At 41.8% G+C, this 16,136-nt stretch overlaps 1 long non-coding RNA gene across 1 annotated transcript; it reads left to right on the forward strand.

Annotated features, from left to right (window-relative positions):
* Positions 1-2,502: 2,502 nt before the first annotated feature.
* Positions 2,503-3,290, forward strand: LOC125094775 (uncharacterized). Its single transcript, XR_007125689.1, has 2 exons — positions 2,503-2,560; positions 3,109-3,290. It is a non-coding gene; the product is annotated as an uncharacterized LOC125094775 (long non-coding RNA).
* Positions 3,291-16,136: the final 12,846 nt, after the last annotated feature.

A 16,136-nucleotide genomic window follows, 5' to 3' on the forward strand; every position in this document is an offset into this window, starting at 1 on the left:
GTGTAAATAAAGTTTTATTGTAACACAGCCATGTCTGTTTGTTTACCAATTGTCTGTGGCTGTTTCCCCTTATAACAGGAGAGTCGAGCAGTTGTGACAGAGACCATATGGCCCACAAACTTGAAAATATTTACTCTCTGGCCCTTCCCAGAAAGAATTTGCTGACTGCTGCTCTGGATCTAAAGAACACGTATGTTTTACATTTGGTGGCTCTGTTGGAGAGTTTACTTCTCTTGGTCACTGGTTTTGAATCAGGCCTAATTATTTACCTGGTGTTTGGTAGACACAAAACAGTCACAGCCAGTTCCAATCATAGAACGACTCTTTTGGCCCCAATGCATCGACTTAACCTCCCAGGGGCTTGACTGACAATGATGAAGTACGAGATCTCTACTGTGGCGATATTTTTTTTCCTGCCATAATACATATGTATTAGTTTCTTAGGGCCGCTATAACAAATAACCACAAACCGTGTGGCTTAAAACAATAGCATTTTAGGGATGCCTGGGTGGCTCAGTTGATTGAGCATCTGACTCTTGGTTTCAGCTCAGGTCATGATCTCAGGGTCGTGAGATGAATCCCATGTCAGGCTTATGCTCAGTGCAGAGTCTGCTTCAGATCCTCTCCCTCCCGCTCTGTCCCTCTCGCTGCTCTCTCATATAAATAGATAGATGGATAAATAACTTAAAAATACAAAAATGACAGGGCGCCTGGGTGGCTCAATGGGTTAAGCCTCTGCTTCAGCTCAGGTCATGATCTCAGGGTCCTGGGATCGAGTCCCGCATCGGGCTCTCTGCTCAGCAGGGAGCCTGCTTCTCTCTCTCTCTCTCTCTCTCTCTCTCTCTGCCTGCCTCTCTGTCTACTTGTGATCTCTCTCTGTCAAATGAACAAATAAAATCTTTAAAAAAAAATACAAAAATGACAAAAAGAATAGCATTTTATTCTGTCACAATCTTGGAGGCCAGAAGTCTGAAATCAGACGTTAGTAGAGTTGGTTTCTTCTGGAGGCTCTAAGAAGGAATCTGTTCCACACCTTTCTCCTAGTTTCTGGTGGTTGCTAACAATCCTTGGGCTTCCTTGGCTTATAGCTACATCATCCCAATCTTTGATGCCATGGTCATATGACCTGTTTTCTGTCTCTCTCTTTAGCTGTATCTCCTTTTCTTTTAAAAGGACTTCTCATTGAGAGGGCACCTGTATGGCTCAGATGCTTAAGAAGCGTCTGGCTCTTGGTTTCAGCTTAAGTTGTGATCTTGGGGTCATGGAATTGGGCCCTGCTTCAGGCTCTGCACTCAGCATGGAATCTACCTGAGATTCTCTTCTTCTGCCCCTCCCCTCCCCCTGTTCAAGGTCTCTCTCTTTCTCTCTCTCTCTCTCAAATAAATAAAATCTTAAGAAAAAAAAGAGAACTTGTCATTGGATTTAGGGTATACAGGGTTGCTCTAGGATGAGCTCATCTTGAGATCCTTCACTTAATTACATCCATAGAAATCTCAATTTCCAAATAAGATTACATACAAAGGTACTTGGGTTTATGACTTAGACATTTCTTTTGGTGGTGGACAGGTGACACTGTAGGGGAGGGAAAACAGTTTTCTCTACTCTTTTAAGTTCAGTGACAGGGGCCTGTGTCTTAAACTGCCAAAAGACAGATCAATAGAAGGAAACATTTATTTTACATGCACATAGGGGCTGCATAGAAAACAAAACCCAAAGAAATAGTTAGGCCTGAGACCTTATTTACTATTTTTAAAAAGGTAATAAATGTAGAGAAGTGACTAGGCAAAAGAGAAGGGGTTTGGGCTTCTGGGAAGTCCAGTTTTGGGAAGGTAAATATATGGGGAAACTAATGGAAAATAAGGGCTATTTAGTAAGGGTTGTTATGGAGACTGAAGTTGGCGATCTCCAGTGATATATGAGTCCCTGGTGACTAAGAGTTATTCTGCTCTTCCTTGTACAGGGACAAATAGAAATTTATGCCCTGATTTTAGGCAGAAAGGAAGAGGGCAGAGAGTTCTTCCTGCATCTACTGTTTCTCAATTTTTGTAACCCAAAAAGCCCTATGCTACAGTGACATATTCTGTGGTACATGTTCTGATTGATTTCAACTCCATTCAACACAGTATGACATATAATGAATGATATTTACGTCCAAGCTGTATAGACATATGTATATCTAATATAAACACCCATCCCATGAGTAGACTCAGAGTTTTAGAAAAAATAAGCAATCCTGTAGAGAAATAAGACAAATGACACTGTGCTCTTCTTGGTGACCTTTATAACCATATTTATCCAGATATTAAGTGAAGCAGCCATGTAAAGATTTCAAAAAACTAGTCATTTTATTGGTAAAAATGAATATTGTGGATGTAATTACTGAAAAAATTTTAAAAGTATATTTTAAGGAATAAATTATTTCTTAGAGGAGTAATGATTTTGTTTCCTTCTGTAGTCCATAGATAATTAAGCAAGCACGTACTACATACAATGTTGTATTTGTTTCAGGTGCATGACACAGTGATTTGGAAATTCTGTCCTTTGCTCAGTGCTCACCTCAGTAAGTGCAGTCACCCTTTTTTCTTGTCTTGCTCCTGCTAGTAATGGGAAAACTTTTGGTCTTTCACTTTCAGTATAATGTTAGCTATGGGTTGTGCAGATATCCTTTATCAGGTTGAGAAAGTTCCCTACTATTTCTACTTTATTGAGTTTTCTTTTTTAATCATAAAAGGGTCTCAAAGTTTGCTAAATGCTTTTTTTGTATCTGATCATGTGATTTTTGTCCTTATTTTTTTAATAAAGTGTATTAAACTGATTGATTTTCATATCAACCAACCTTACATTCCTGGAACAAATCTCATTCATTCAGTCATGGAGCATAATCCTTTTTATATGTTGCTGGATTGAGTTTCTTAATACGTTTTTGATTTTTCTATCTATATTCATAAAGGATGTTGGTCTATAGTTTTCTTGTAATATTTTTGTCTGGTTTTGATATCAGGGTAATTAGATAATCTCACCTCATGAAATAAGTTTGGAAGTATTTCCTCTTGTTTTCCTTGGAAGAATTTGTGAAATATTGGTTTTTTTTTTTACTGTATTTTGTAGCATAATGTAGGTTTTTTCATCTCTATTCTGTAATGTAAAAAGAGGTAAGTGAGAAGGAATAGTAACCTTGTGCTTCTAGGTGTTGTCATCTCTGCATCATGTTTGGATCTATGGCAGCCTCTTTGGGACTATGAGGGGAGTCATCCCAAGTCAATATCATAAGGATGGTGGAGTAGAAAGAAGGAAAGGAGAGAGAGAGAAAGTTCTTTATGAGCAACTGAATAATCAACCCTGGAGCCTTCCTCCCCGCCTCCACCCCTTTCTCACTCTCCCTCTCACCCCACCCCCCATCCTAGGTCTCCTGTTATGTGAAGTAACTCATATCTTTATTACTGATTTTAGGCAGAAAGGAAGAGGGCAGAGAGTTCTTCCTGCATCTACTGTTTCTCAATTGCCTGTAACCCAAAAAGCCCTATGCTACAATGACATATTCTGGGGTACATGTTCTGATTCATTTCAACTCCATTCAACACAGTATGACATATAATGGATGACATTTACGTCCAAGCTATATAGACATATGTATATCTAATATAAACACTCATCCCATGAGTGGACTCAGAGTTTTGTTAGGTTTTCAGTTATGTGCAGCTGGAAATATCTGAGAGTGATTATTGCATCCTGTGCAATAGGAATATTCCCTGTTTTCTTTTCTTTTTTTAAAGATTTTATTTATTTATTTGACACAGAGAGAGATCACAAGCAGGCAGGGAGGCAGGCAGAGAGAGGAGGAAGCAGGCTCTCCGCAGAGCAGAGAGCCCGATGCGGGGCTCGATCCCAGGATGCTGGGATCATGACCTGAGCCGAAAGCAGAGGCCTTAACCCACTGAGCCCCCCCGGCGGCCCCCCCTGTTTTCTTTAGTGTCTCCCACTTTCTATGTCATCAGGCTAAGAGAACACAGATTGTGCCTGCAGAAAAGTAGCATCAAAGGGACCAGACAGTCATTGGCTTCTGTGTAAAGCAGACCAAGTACAGCCTCAAGCTTACATGGAATATAACTTTGTTGAAACCCTTTAGGGTGCCCTGAACATTAAAAAATCCTTAAATCCCTAAGGGGTTTATCATTTTTGCCCCTTGCATGAAAGTGGGTAAAAAAAGGACAGATTGGATTTGGAGAGCTTGAATTGTCACTCACAGAATGACCGTGTATATTCGTCAGGGTTCCCCAGAGACACCAGGCCAATAGAATTGGTCCCACATTTTTGCCCCCTGGGACACATGCCCAGTGTAATTCCCCTTCCTTAAATGTGGATGGGACTGCAAACACAATGATTAGGGTATGTTATGTGACATAAGTGTGGGGGCTTTTCAGATATAATTAAGATTCCAAATCAGTTGACTCTGAGTTAATCAAAAGACAGGTTATCGTGAGTGGGTCTGACTTAATCAGGTGGGCCCTTAAAAGCGACTGAGCACCTTCTGAAGAGATAGATTTGAAGTATGAGGGGGCCTCTGGTGAGGGCTACCTGGAAAGGGCTTGAGAGCATCCTCTAGTAGCTAGAGTGGTCCCAGGTGACAACTAGCAAGAAAATGGAGACCTCAGTCATCAAGCTCCAAGGAAGTCAATTCTGTCAACAACTTGAAGTTGCTTGGAAGTGGATCTTTCCCTCACTGAGCATCCAAATGGCGATGTACTGGGCTAATAAGTTGCTTTCAGCCTTGTGAGACTGTCTTAGTCTGCTTGGGCTGCTATAACAAAAATATTTCTCACTGTCTGAGACCTTGGAAGTCCAAGATCAGTGTACTGGCAGATTGTGTGTCTGGTGAGAGCCCTCTTCCTGGTCTGCAGATGGCTGCATTCTTGCTGTGTCTTCACATGCTTGACAGAGTGAGCAAGCAAGCTCCAGGCTCTTCATTTTCTGATATGACCTCATTCAAGGCTAATTAGTTCCCAGAGTTTCCAGCACATTGATGATTAGGGCTTCAACATATGAATCTGGAGTGATACAAACATTTAGTGCAAACTGAGAGCAAAGAACCTGGTTAAAATGTGCTGGAGTCCTAGCCTACAGAAACTATGAAATTAATAAAATGGTACTCCTTGAAGCACTAAGTTTGTGATAATTTGTTATGCAGCAATAGAAAATTAATATAGGTAACATTTCAAGTATCATTCCTTTATATTTGAAAAACTAGGTTTATGATCAATGTAGAATAAATTGTGAAAAGTAATAATGTTTGACAACTCAGAAAATTACATATAGATCAATTCCCCAGCAAATTGCCTTTTATTATTATTTTTTCTATTAAATGTTGTCACTTCTGAGGGGACCCCACAGACAAGGGGCAGTTTTGGGGAGGGTGTAGAGAATGCTTTTCTATCTTGCCCCAAAGAGTTGGCCAGGTGTGTTCAGCTGTTGGGAGGCTGATGCCCCTGAGAGGCCCTCCTCCTGGCCCTGAGATGGCCTTAGCCCTGAGATGCCATAGTCAGCCCTGGCTTGTACACACTCCGGGTGGGGTTCCTTGTGTCAGAGGAAATCTGCTCCAGGCAAGTGCGTCCAGGTTAAGAAGAACCATGGCATTGGGAAAGATGGCTTCAAATACACAGGGCCAGTATCTGGTTGAGTATTGTTTCTCTTTGGCATGAGGTACAGTCATTTCTTAAAAACCGTCTTTTTTTTTCTTAAATATTTTATTTATTTATTAGAGAGAGAGAATGTAAGCACAAGCAGGTGGAGGCAGAGGGGCAGAGGGAGAGGGAGAGGCAGGCTCTCCAGTGAGTAGGGAGACCGACACAGGGCTTGATCCCAGAACTCTGGGATCATAACCCAAGCCAAAGGCAGCAGCTTAACCGACTGAGCCACCCAGGTGCTCCTGAGACCTTCTTATTCAGTAAAAATTGTTCAGGTTTGCTCGGTAGCTCTGCTTGATCTGTACTCAGCTTGGGCATCAATCATAGTTCTTAGGTATAGCATTAAGATTGTGCCTGATTCCATGTTATTAAACTGATAACAAAGTGATTTCTTTAAGAAAATGATCAAAACTATTGACCTTTTATTAACCTTACCTAAGAAGTTCTTGGGATTATTTCTTATTTTTGCAGGTTGATAAAGAATAATTTTCTTTTCTCTCTTTGGCTTTGATGGGATCACAGGTAGTCATGTGCATTTGTAGCTTGCTAGAGTACCTTTTCTCTTGTTTTTGGGTTGACAGTGAAAATGTGAATTAGATGGAGTTTTTTTTTTTTTTTTAGTAAATTTAAAAAATGTCCAGTCATTTGTACAAATGGTTTAAAAGCCTTGAGATTTTAGGAATGTGTATTTGCAATTATTCTCCTTTAATAATTAATCACTAATATGTTTTAATCACTGAGAACATTGTTTTGATCATTAAGAATTTACAACGTAAAGATTATTTCAAGGTCAAATTTCAAATGTTAATCATTGTAACCTAATGCATGTAAATCTCTACTGAATTCGGTTTAAAAATAAAAAGTAAATCATTAATTCGAGCAAGCATACTTACTGGAAATTGTCTTTTATTATTCTCTGCTGTGGGTCAAGGTCATTCTTTAATCAAACCTGAGTTTGATCCAGAGTCGAGGGAAGAAAAATCACTCTTCTCCTCTCTTGCTTTCCCTAGCTTTTACAGGGAACCTCTTCCAACTTCCCTTTCTCTTAACTGTTCTCATCTCATCTGTAATTAATGCTGCTGCTGTTTTGAGGGCAGTGTGTGTCACCAGGCACAAGATACTAAGAAGTTATATGACTTTGCTTGCCGGTAGGGTATTTTTGCTTGTTGCTTTGATATGAAAGCTTTGTATGGTATCTTCCTTTGCTTGAACGGGCGTCCTGATTTCTGAGGCCTTCTGCTTAACTGTCTTCTGACCAGGGGCTGTGTGGGGTATAGGTTACCAGCATGGGTTCCAGATGGAGCCTCACTCGGGCTTGGCTCCTGATGCACCACTAACTGGTTCTGGAACCACGGGAAGTTCTCAACATCCATCCAGTGCTTCTTCCTCTTCATCTGTAAATGGGGACGAGCAGAGTACTGATGTCCAGGGGCTGTGTTGAGGATGAAATGTACCTCAGCATGCCACCAAGGCTGGCTGTTGTGTAGGGGCATCAATTTAACTCATGCTACAGAGAAAATGTGATGCCTTCATTGCGACTACATGATCCAATTTCCCCCTCAGCCCGCCCCACAGGTTACTGGGTAAAATCTGGCTTTTAGTCCTGTCCAGTTTAAATTTTATCTCATCCAATTTAATTTAAAAAAACCTCAATTGAATTTAAATGGCTTCTTTAGGCAATTGCCTGAGGAGAAACATGGTCCAGTAGCCTCTCTTGTTTCTTTCCCTAAAATGGTATTGGGTGGGAGGAGGGTTTTTTTTGTTTACAGTTCTACCCTCCCCATGCTGGTTCTTCCGTCTGTAACTGGTGAATTTGCAGCCTGTCGCCCGCACTGTCTCTGGGACACATCTACTGACTCTGTCTTACTGGCTTTTGCTACCTGCAGGCTTCTGAGCCCGATTCTCTACCTGACTGCAGGCCGGGAATCCATGTGGCCCAGGCTGGCTGATCTTCAAGGCATCTTCTAGAGTGACCATGCTTTTCGGTCCTGCCAAATTTTGCAGGATGTATCCAGTCCCTGAATTGGAATGTGGGACAGCCTGTAAGCTGGTTCCTATACCTTTATATAGCTCGAACTCTGTCCTGGATATCCTCACTTAAAAAATAGTCCACTTGTTGGCTTATAGTTATGGACTTCATGTTTCTGTCTTCCCCACCCCCCATTCATATGTTGAAACCTTAACTCCTGGTGTGATGGTTTTGGGGCCTTTGAGAACTTGTTAAGTTTAGGTGAGGTCATGAGAGTATAGTCCCCATATTGGGATTAGTGCTCCTATAAGATGAGGAAGAGCCCAGAGCTCCTGGTCTCCCTCTGCCATGTGAGGACACACACCAAGAAGAGGGATGTCTACACAGCAGGAAGAGAGCTCTGACCAGAACCTGACCATGCCGGCACCCTGATCTCAGATCTCCCAACCTCTGGAACTATAAAAGAGAAATGTTTTTTGTCTAAACCACTCAATCTATGGTGTTTTTTATAACAGCCAGAGTGGAGGAAGGCGCTTATCTTGCTCTCCTGCCTCTGGGCTCCCTTCTCCTCACCACAGTTCACTCAGGGCCAAAATGGAGCAGATTCTGTCCAGGCCTCCAGTATAAAGACCCCATGGCTTAGTCTTCTAAGCCTGGCTGTTGATATGCTACTGGGGGATAAGGAAAACTGGATGCCCTTTGTTAGGACAACACCCCAGCCCAAAGGGCCATTTCTCACTGCAAAATCATCACTTTGAGTGCACGAAAGTGAACATTATGTCAGTCTATCTCTTTGCATGTCTTCTATAATCCTCATTCTCCCCCTAGACACAGGGATGTCTCAAAGAGAAAGATAAAGAGAAAGCAAAGTGAAAGACAAAGGGGGGGGTCGGGAAAGCGCATTAATACTTTCTAAACTGCTACCCTTATAGCACTGATGCTGGACTGAAGTTTCTTGCAGACTGAGACTGGGTTGCACACTTGCCAGGGCCTACCCAGGACCAAACACAGTTTTTGGTCAAAATGCAATAAATAATTGTTGAATGAATGATGAGAATGGGGAGTATCTTTAGAGTTTCCTATGAACAAATGTGGATGGACTTCTCAAACAGCTTGTCAGCAGTTACTAGCAGATGTCTCATAGATATTTTACCATGAAGAGATAATGGGTCCCTTGCTAATTGTGAAGAGAGTAACTCTTTGAAGTGAAGGGAAAAGGAGTTTTTCCCTTTTCTCCATGAAAAGCAGAATTAAAGGAATGATAAACTCTTGTCAAAGCAAAAACTGCCCTGGACAATGTTGAACAGCCAGGGATGACTTTATTAAAGACTGTTACAATGGCAGAGGAGAGACTAGAATGGAGTCTGAACTCAATGCTATTGAAACAAAGGGCAGGAGGGCTTCTACTGGCTGGAATGGGCTAGTGGAGGATCTTAGCGGGAGGTTGATTTGATGTGATATATAGGGCACATTGGGCCTAATGTCCTCCATGTTCTGATGCTACTACCAGCCATATATGTATTGAATCAGACACTCAAAGATAAAATATATCATATACATACAGTTTTTTTTTTTTTTTTTTACTACAAAGACAAGTCTATTCTATGGACTATTTGTTCTTGTGTATCCCTCACAATTCTATCTCCCCCCCCTCCATCATCCCACTTTGGTAATAATTATTAGTAGGTCTTCATTGCCATAATTCTCCAGCATTAGTGAAGTTAAATAGAAAACGTTCATGCAAGGTCAGACACACTGGATATAGATATAGGCATTTAAAGTAGCATGGATTTGGGGCTTAAAAGAACCCAATGTTGAAAACAAGGAGAAAATGATGGAGAAAGCAAAGAAAAATGGGAAATTTAAGCTAACAGTATTGGTTAGGCCACGAAGACACCATTTTCACGTAGATGATGTCAGGTGTGGGGCTGCTGATAGAAAGGTCATGAGCTGCTGGGAAAGGTTAGATACTCCTGAGATTTGGAAATATCTATCTGTAGATCTTGGTTATATCTGTTTGAAGATGCTGTTTAATATAAGATGGGGCTGTTTCCAGGAACTTACCCCCACTTAAATGATCCCATGTTACAAACTGCTCCTTGGCCACACTGTGCTGTGTGCACAACACAAAATCTGTCAGGGCTCAGGGAATTGTAGAGCCATGGATCTTGATGAAGAAGAAGAACGCGTATGAGGGGCCAGTGGTAAATTTGTACCAGAAGCTCAACTCTCCCATTGGCTAGTCACATTTGATGATTTGCATAGATTTTATACATTTTTTTAAAAGATTTTATTTATTTATTTGACAGACGGAGATCACAAGTAGGCAGAGAGGCAGGCAGAGAGAGAGGAGGAAGCAGTCTCCCTGCTGAGCAGAGAGCCCGATGCGGGGCTCGATCCCAGGACCCCAGGATCATGACCCGAGCCGAAGGCAGAGGCTTTAACCCACTGAGCCACCCAGGTGCCCCAGATTTTATACATTTTAGATTAAATGCCTTCTAGGTTGGGCTCACTGTTTATTGAAATAGTAATGGCTGCTAAATTTAACAGTAGCAGTTTTTCAGATCCTAAGGTATTGAGTGAAAAGCCGTCCTCTCTTATTTATTAAATGCTATATCCACAACATTTTTTTTTTCCCATCGGAAGCTAGGAATGATACAGATGGTTTCCAAGGCATATATTTTGACATACTGCATCATTTGGATCAGAAATGAATATCTAAGTATCTCTGGTTGAGTAGAAGCCCCTTTCAATCATATTAGCAGCAGGACCAATCCCTTCCCATGATTATAGTGCTTTTATTCTATAGATAGTTGGTTTATTTCAGAAGGATTATTTAACTCATGGTATTTGTACACTGATGGTGTTATGGGTCAAGTTAAAATAGAGTAATAGCTTCAACTTCTCCACCATACCATAGAGTTTTTATATTTGTCTTAGTCAAAACATGCTTTTCTGTAAATGTGTATTAGTGTATGCTCTATTAAGGCCTGCATTGTGTTCCTCCAAATTCATATTTTGAAGCTCTAATTTTCATTGCGACTCTATTTGGAGACAGTCCCTTTGAGGAGATAATTAGGGTTGAATTAAGAGTGATGGTTAATTTTATGTCAACTTTACTGGGCTACTAGATGCCCAGACAGTTGGTAAAACATTATTTCTGTGTTTGAGAGTGTTTCCGGAAGACATTAGCATTTGAATTGGTGAACTATCTAAAGCAGATGGCCCTCTCCAGTGTGGGTGGTCATCATCTAGTCATTGAGGGCCCAAATAGAACAAATGGGCAGAGGAGGGTGAATTTACCCTCTGCTAGAGCTGAGCCTCCAACATTGACGGTCTTGGTTCTCGGGCTTTTGGACTTACTTTGGGACTTAGATGATCAGCCTTTGTTTTCAGTCCTTTGAACTTGAACTGTTTATTATACTACTGGCTTTCCTGACTCTCCAGCTTGCAGACAGCAAACTCTGGGAGTTCCTGGCCTCCACAACCACATGAACCAATTCCTATAATAAGTCTCCTTCTCTGGAGAATTCTAACTAATAAAATGAAGTCCTGAGGCTGGGGTCCTACTTCAAGAGTACTGGTTTCCTTGAGTACTGTTTCTACAAGGTAGAGACATAGGGATGTGTGCATGCAAACGAAAGGCCATGTGAGGACACAGTGAGAAGATCCATGTACAAGCCAGGGAGCAAGGTCTCAGGAGAGACCAAACCAGTCGACACCTTGATCTTGGATTTCCAGCATCCAGAATTGTGAGAAATAAATGTCTGTTGTTGATGCCCCTCAGTCAGTGGTATTTTGTCATGGCAGTCATAGAAGACTACTAAATCTTCTAAGGAAGCTAAGTATTGGGCAGTTTACAATCCAAGGACTCAGGAAATGCTCCAACAGATCAAAGCCACAAAATGAGTAATCCCTATCCCATTGAAAACTGTTCCTCTCTGGTAATTTGCATCTGAATAATAAAAAAAAATGCTGGAAAAAGCTGAGAAATATAAGGAAGTTTTTCTTCCTTAGGTGGGTGAGTGAACCCTAGTACCTTCTGCCACATAGGCTCTCCTTGGGCCTCTCCAGTTAATGAGTTGCCCTGATTTGGTAGAGCAAGTGTTACATAAGTGACTGACAAAGAGATTCCTAGCATATGTGAAGAAAATATGAAAAAGCCCAAGGAATGTTTTTTCTTTTTCTCGTTTGTTTTAAAAAGAGGATGGGGCACCTGGGTGGCTCAGTTGGTTGAGTAGTCCTACTCTTGGTTTCAGCTCAGGTCGTGATCTCGTGGTTGTGAGATGGAGCCTGGCATCAGGCATGTCACCTGCTTAAAATTCTCTCTCTCCCTCTCCCATTGCCCCTTCCCCCGCTTAAAAAAATAAAAATAAAAAGAGGAACACAAATGATAAATCATTATGGAGATACCTTGTTAAGTAAGTAAAGGTTCCTATTAGTACAGAAAGAGATGAGCATGTCTGCAGTTATTGTGATAAGAACAGTCAGGACGCAGTTATCCATGCGACACATTTTACAGAAACTGGAAGTCGAATGTGCTTATCCCCCTTGCTGATCCACTCTTCGGTGCTTCAGGAGCCCTCACTAATTAGCCTCATGACCCTGCTGTGAGGCAAGTGAGCGTCTCTACTCTCATTTTCCTTACTGTACCATTTTCCACTGGATGGAGCAGAGCAAACTGCCCAGTGTTTATGTCTACTCCACAGCTGTGGCTTCCAGCTAGCCTTCTTCCCCCTGAAGTGTCTATTGGATACTGCAAATCCCAAAGTTTGTCTATTGACCTGTGGCTCTGGGCAGATCTGGTCCTATTTCCAAAACAACGTCATTTGATATTTAAGAAGCGACCGGAATTCTTAGTTATTTTTACTTGCAATTTCAAGTTTTTTTTTTTTTTTTTTTTCCTTTCCCCAGATCTCCTTGGGCTATAAATTAATCTTAGTCAAAACATGCTTTTAAGAGAAGGGGACTCAAAGTAGGACAACGACTTGTTCTTTTTGAAATTGCTCATAATTTAACATAGTATAACCTTTGAAGGGGAAATGTGATCTGTTCAGAGCATCGCAGTGGTATTTAAGGAGGCTCTATGTCTGAAAGCCTCATCTCAGAGAAAGCAGGTATTTGGTTTCAAATGATCAAAACAGCCTTGTACTCTTCTTGGAGTTATTTTGACATCTAAATAATAGTTCTGGCATTTCTTTCAGAGTGTAAATCAATAACATTGACTTAGTGCATTCTTTCCTCTTACTTTCTTTCCTTACTCTTTTATAACCTTAGATCAAGTATTAATAATTATTTTAAGCCTTGCTTAGGTCTGGTACTTTGCCACTTAGTGATGCAGAAGGTACTTCCCCCTCCTCCCCCTTTTCCAGTTGCCTGGTTTTTCCAGAATATTCTCTTTCTGAGACAAAGACAACACCTTCAAAAGCAGATAAGTGGTTGCCTTTGATGTGTTTCTTTTTCTTCTTCTCTAGTACACACAGTATGGGAACACGTACACCTCTCTTTTATTCTTCTTTTTAAAAAAAGATTTATTTTAGAGAGCGAGAGAGAGCACAAGGAGGGGAAGGGGCAGAAGAAGAGGGGGAGAGAGAATCCCAGACTCCCCGATGAGTGCAGAGCCTGACATGGGGCTTGATCTCACAACCTGAGATCGTGACCTGAGATGAAACCAAGAGTTGGATACTTAAACCGACTGAGCCACCCAGCTGACCCTTCTCCTATTCTTCTCACATTCTGCTAGTATTAATTGCCCTGATTTCTCACCAGTGTTTCTGAATGCTTCTGCCAGTGGCCTACCTCAGAATCACTGGTGCTTATCAAAGCTGCCATTGTTGGGCTTCACCTCATACCTAAAACCCCCAAATCTCTGGGGAGGAGGACCTAGAAGGTGCAGTTTTTTTCTTTAAAAATTCAAAAAAAAATTTTTTTGTAGACCCCACACCCAATGTGGGGCTTGAACTCATGACCCCGAGATCGAGAGTCTCATGCTCCACAGACTGAGCCAGCCAGGCACCCCTAGAAAGTGTAGTTTTAACAAGCACCCAGAGATGCTTTCAGCATTAATACCCAAGGAGCACTACCTTACACCTTGTTGGTTTTCCAACTGTCTTCTCTCCATTCCGGTCAGACTCCCATTAGTTATTGAATTCTTATACACTAACTTCTAATTATGACTGTTACTATAGTTTCAAAAATACACCAGCTCTAAAATCCCCATGATTTGGCTTTAAAACTCTGCAGAACATGGGAGACAGTATGGTGTGGGAGGGGGCTGAGGGGGCAGGCGGGAGAGCAGAGAGACATGGAAGGGGTCAGAGAGGTTTGGAGGTCCTTCAGACCTGGGTTTGATTTCCATTCTGCTACAGAATGAGCTAAATGACCTTGGTTGATTTGACCTTGTGAAACTCAGGGATGGTAATTTGTCAGGCAGGGCTATTGAGGAGGACAAAATGAAACCACAGATGTAGCGCTAGGAGGTATGACTGTGTGGTAGCTTTTGTTGATCTTTAATTTATTCCTTTTATCTTCTGTGTTCTTGTTCTTCTGTCTTTGGTTGTCTTAGCTTCTTACATTGTCTTTATTATGCCCTTGAATATGATGGTTACCTTCTTAAATTCTCTTTTGAGTCTTCTTTTTCAGATACTCCTCTCTAAAATGATAGAGAGCTTATTCAAACCTTTAATTCTTTTTTTCTTTTTAAACATTATTTTTCCTTTTAAGTAGGCTCCATACCCAGTGTGGAGCCCAACACGGAACTTAAACTCACGACCTTGAAATCAAGACCTGAGCTGAAAACAAGAGTCAGACACTTAACTGACTGAACTACCCAGGCACCCCCAAACCTTTTACTTTTGATTGTTTTGAGGTAACGGTCTAGAAATTTCTCAGGCTGAGAGTCTGTGGTAGATATCTCCTGTTTGGTCTGTTCAGCATCCCTCCCTCTCAATATCAGCACTTCTTTTCACCTTTAGGGTTTTGCCATTCCTCCCCTATCATGGGTGGTTCAGGGAGGCTGGCTGGGGGATAGGCACTGACTTGGGCATGCCATTCACGGCACCATGTCCTTCCCACCATGATGAGTGGTCTCATGAGTGGTCATGTGACATAAGCAGGGCCAATCAGTGTGATTTTCTGTAGTTTTCTGGGTGGGACTTACAGGGAAGGCTTGCTTTGCTTTTGGAGCCTCATGTCTCTGGGAGCTTTGTGATTCCTTTAGGCTGCTAACACTTGCTTGAGGGTGGGGAGTAGGAGTAGGGGAAGAAGACAGTGTCTGCTACTTACTGAGGCTTATTCCCACTCGTGATTTTAGAGAAACACCTTTCTAATCTCTTTTGGAGGGGAACCCGATGTGGAGATGCTGGGTTCTAGCTCCTCTAGGACTTAACAACTTTTTAAATTGTCTGTATTCCACACCTCTTCTCTTTCCCAAGTCATGTACACAATGTCAATGTGGTCAAGTTTGGGGAAGCATCTAGGTAGAGGCATTTGTCATACCTGGAATCACCATTCCCTTCATCCCCTAGGTTCAGATGGTGAGATTGACCCATCAGATCAACCCTTTTATCTAGTACGGAAGACTCTTTCCCAGGGAACCCCACAATCTCCCTATTCCTACCTTATGTTGATTCCCCTTACTTGGCCCTGTTCTACTTACCTCCAGGCTCAACAGATATTCAAGTAATTTCTGGGAAGCTTCTGGCCCCCATGATACTTAGTAGATGACATGTGTGTATGTCTGGGCCATCGATCTCTGCAGGCCTCATCCATACCCTAGCCAGGACTTTTGTTACACATGTCCTTAGAATCATGCAGAAGTGTGTACATTTATCATTGAAATATGGGAATGGTTAATAATACGTGAGTCAGTAATGGATGCGAGTTCAGTAACACAATTCCATTTACTTGGTGAAAACTTCAGTGAGGTGAGGTGGAAATAGGAGGAGGTGGGAGTCAAGGTATATATATAATATTTTTGCATCTGCCATTGGGTAGATGTAAAGTTTGGACTAGTCAGGAAGACCCTTCTTCCCACAATTTTCTCACTGACAAAAGATTTGGTTTACATAAACCTCACAACTCTAAATAATGGATGACTCTGTGACAAAGGTTTTTTTTTTTTTTTAAAGATTTTTAGTTATTAAAGAGAGAGTGGAAGAGAGTGAGCAGTCTTGGGGGAGGGGCAGAGGGAGAAGCAGGCTCCCTGCTGAGCAGAGGGCCCTATGCAGGGCTCTATCCTGGGACCCTGGGATCATGACCTGTGCTGAAGGTAGATACTTAACTGACTGAGCCATTCAGGTGCCCCTGTGGCAATGGTTTTAAGTGGAAATTTAGTGTCACATGGCAGTGGACTTTGAGCTGTGTGCCCAGGGCCCAAAGTGTTGAAGGGCAGGGGTCTAGGGTCTAGAGGGGTTGACTCAGAGGATAAGAGAAAGTCAAGTGGATGAATCTCTGAATCTCCATCCTCCTGCTATACGAAGACTAGC

Source organism: Lutra lutra, chromosome 1 (assembly GCF_902655055.1).
Source record: "Lutra lutra chromosome 1, mLutLut1.2, whole genome shotgun sequence".
NCBI lineage: Eukaryota > Metazoa > Chordata > Mammalia > Carnivora > Mustelidae > Lutra > Lutra lutra.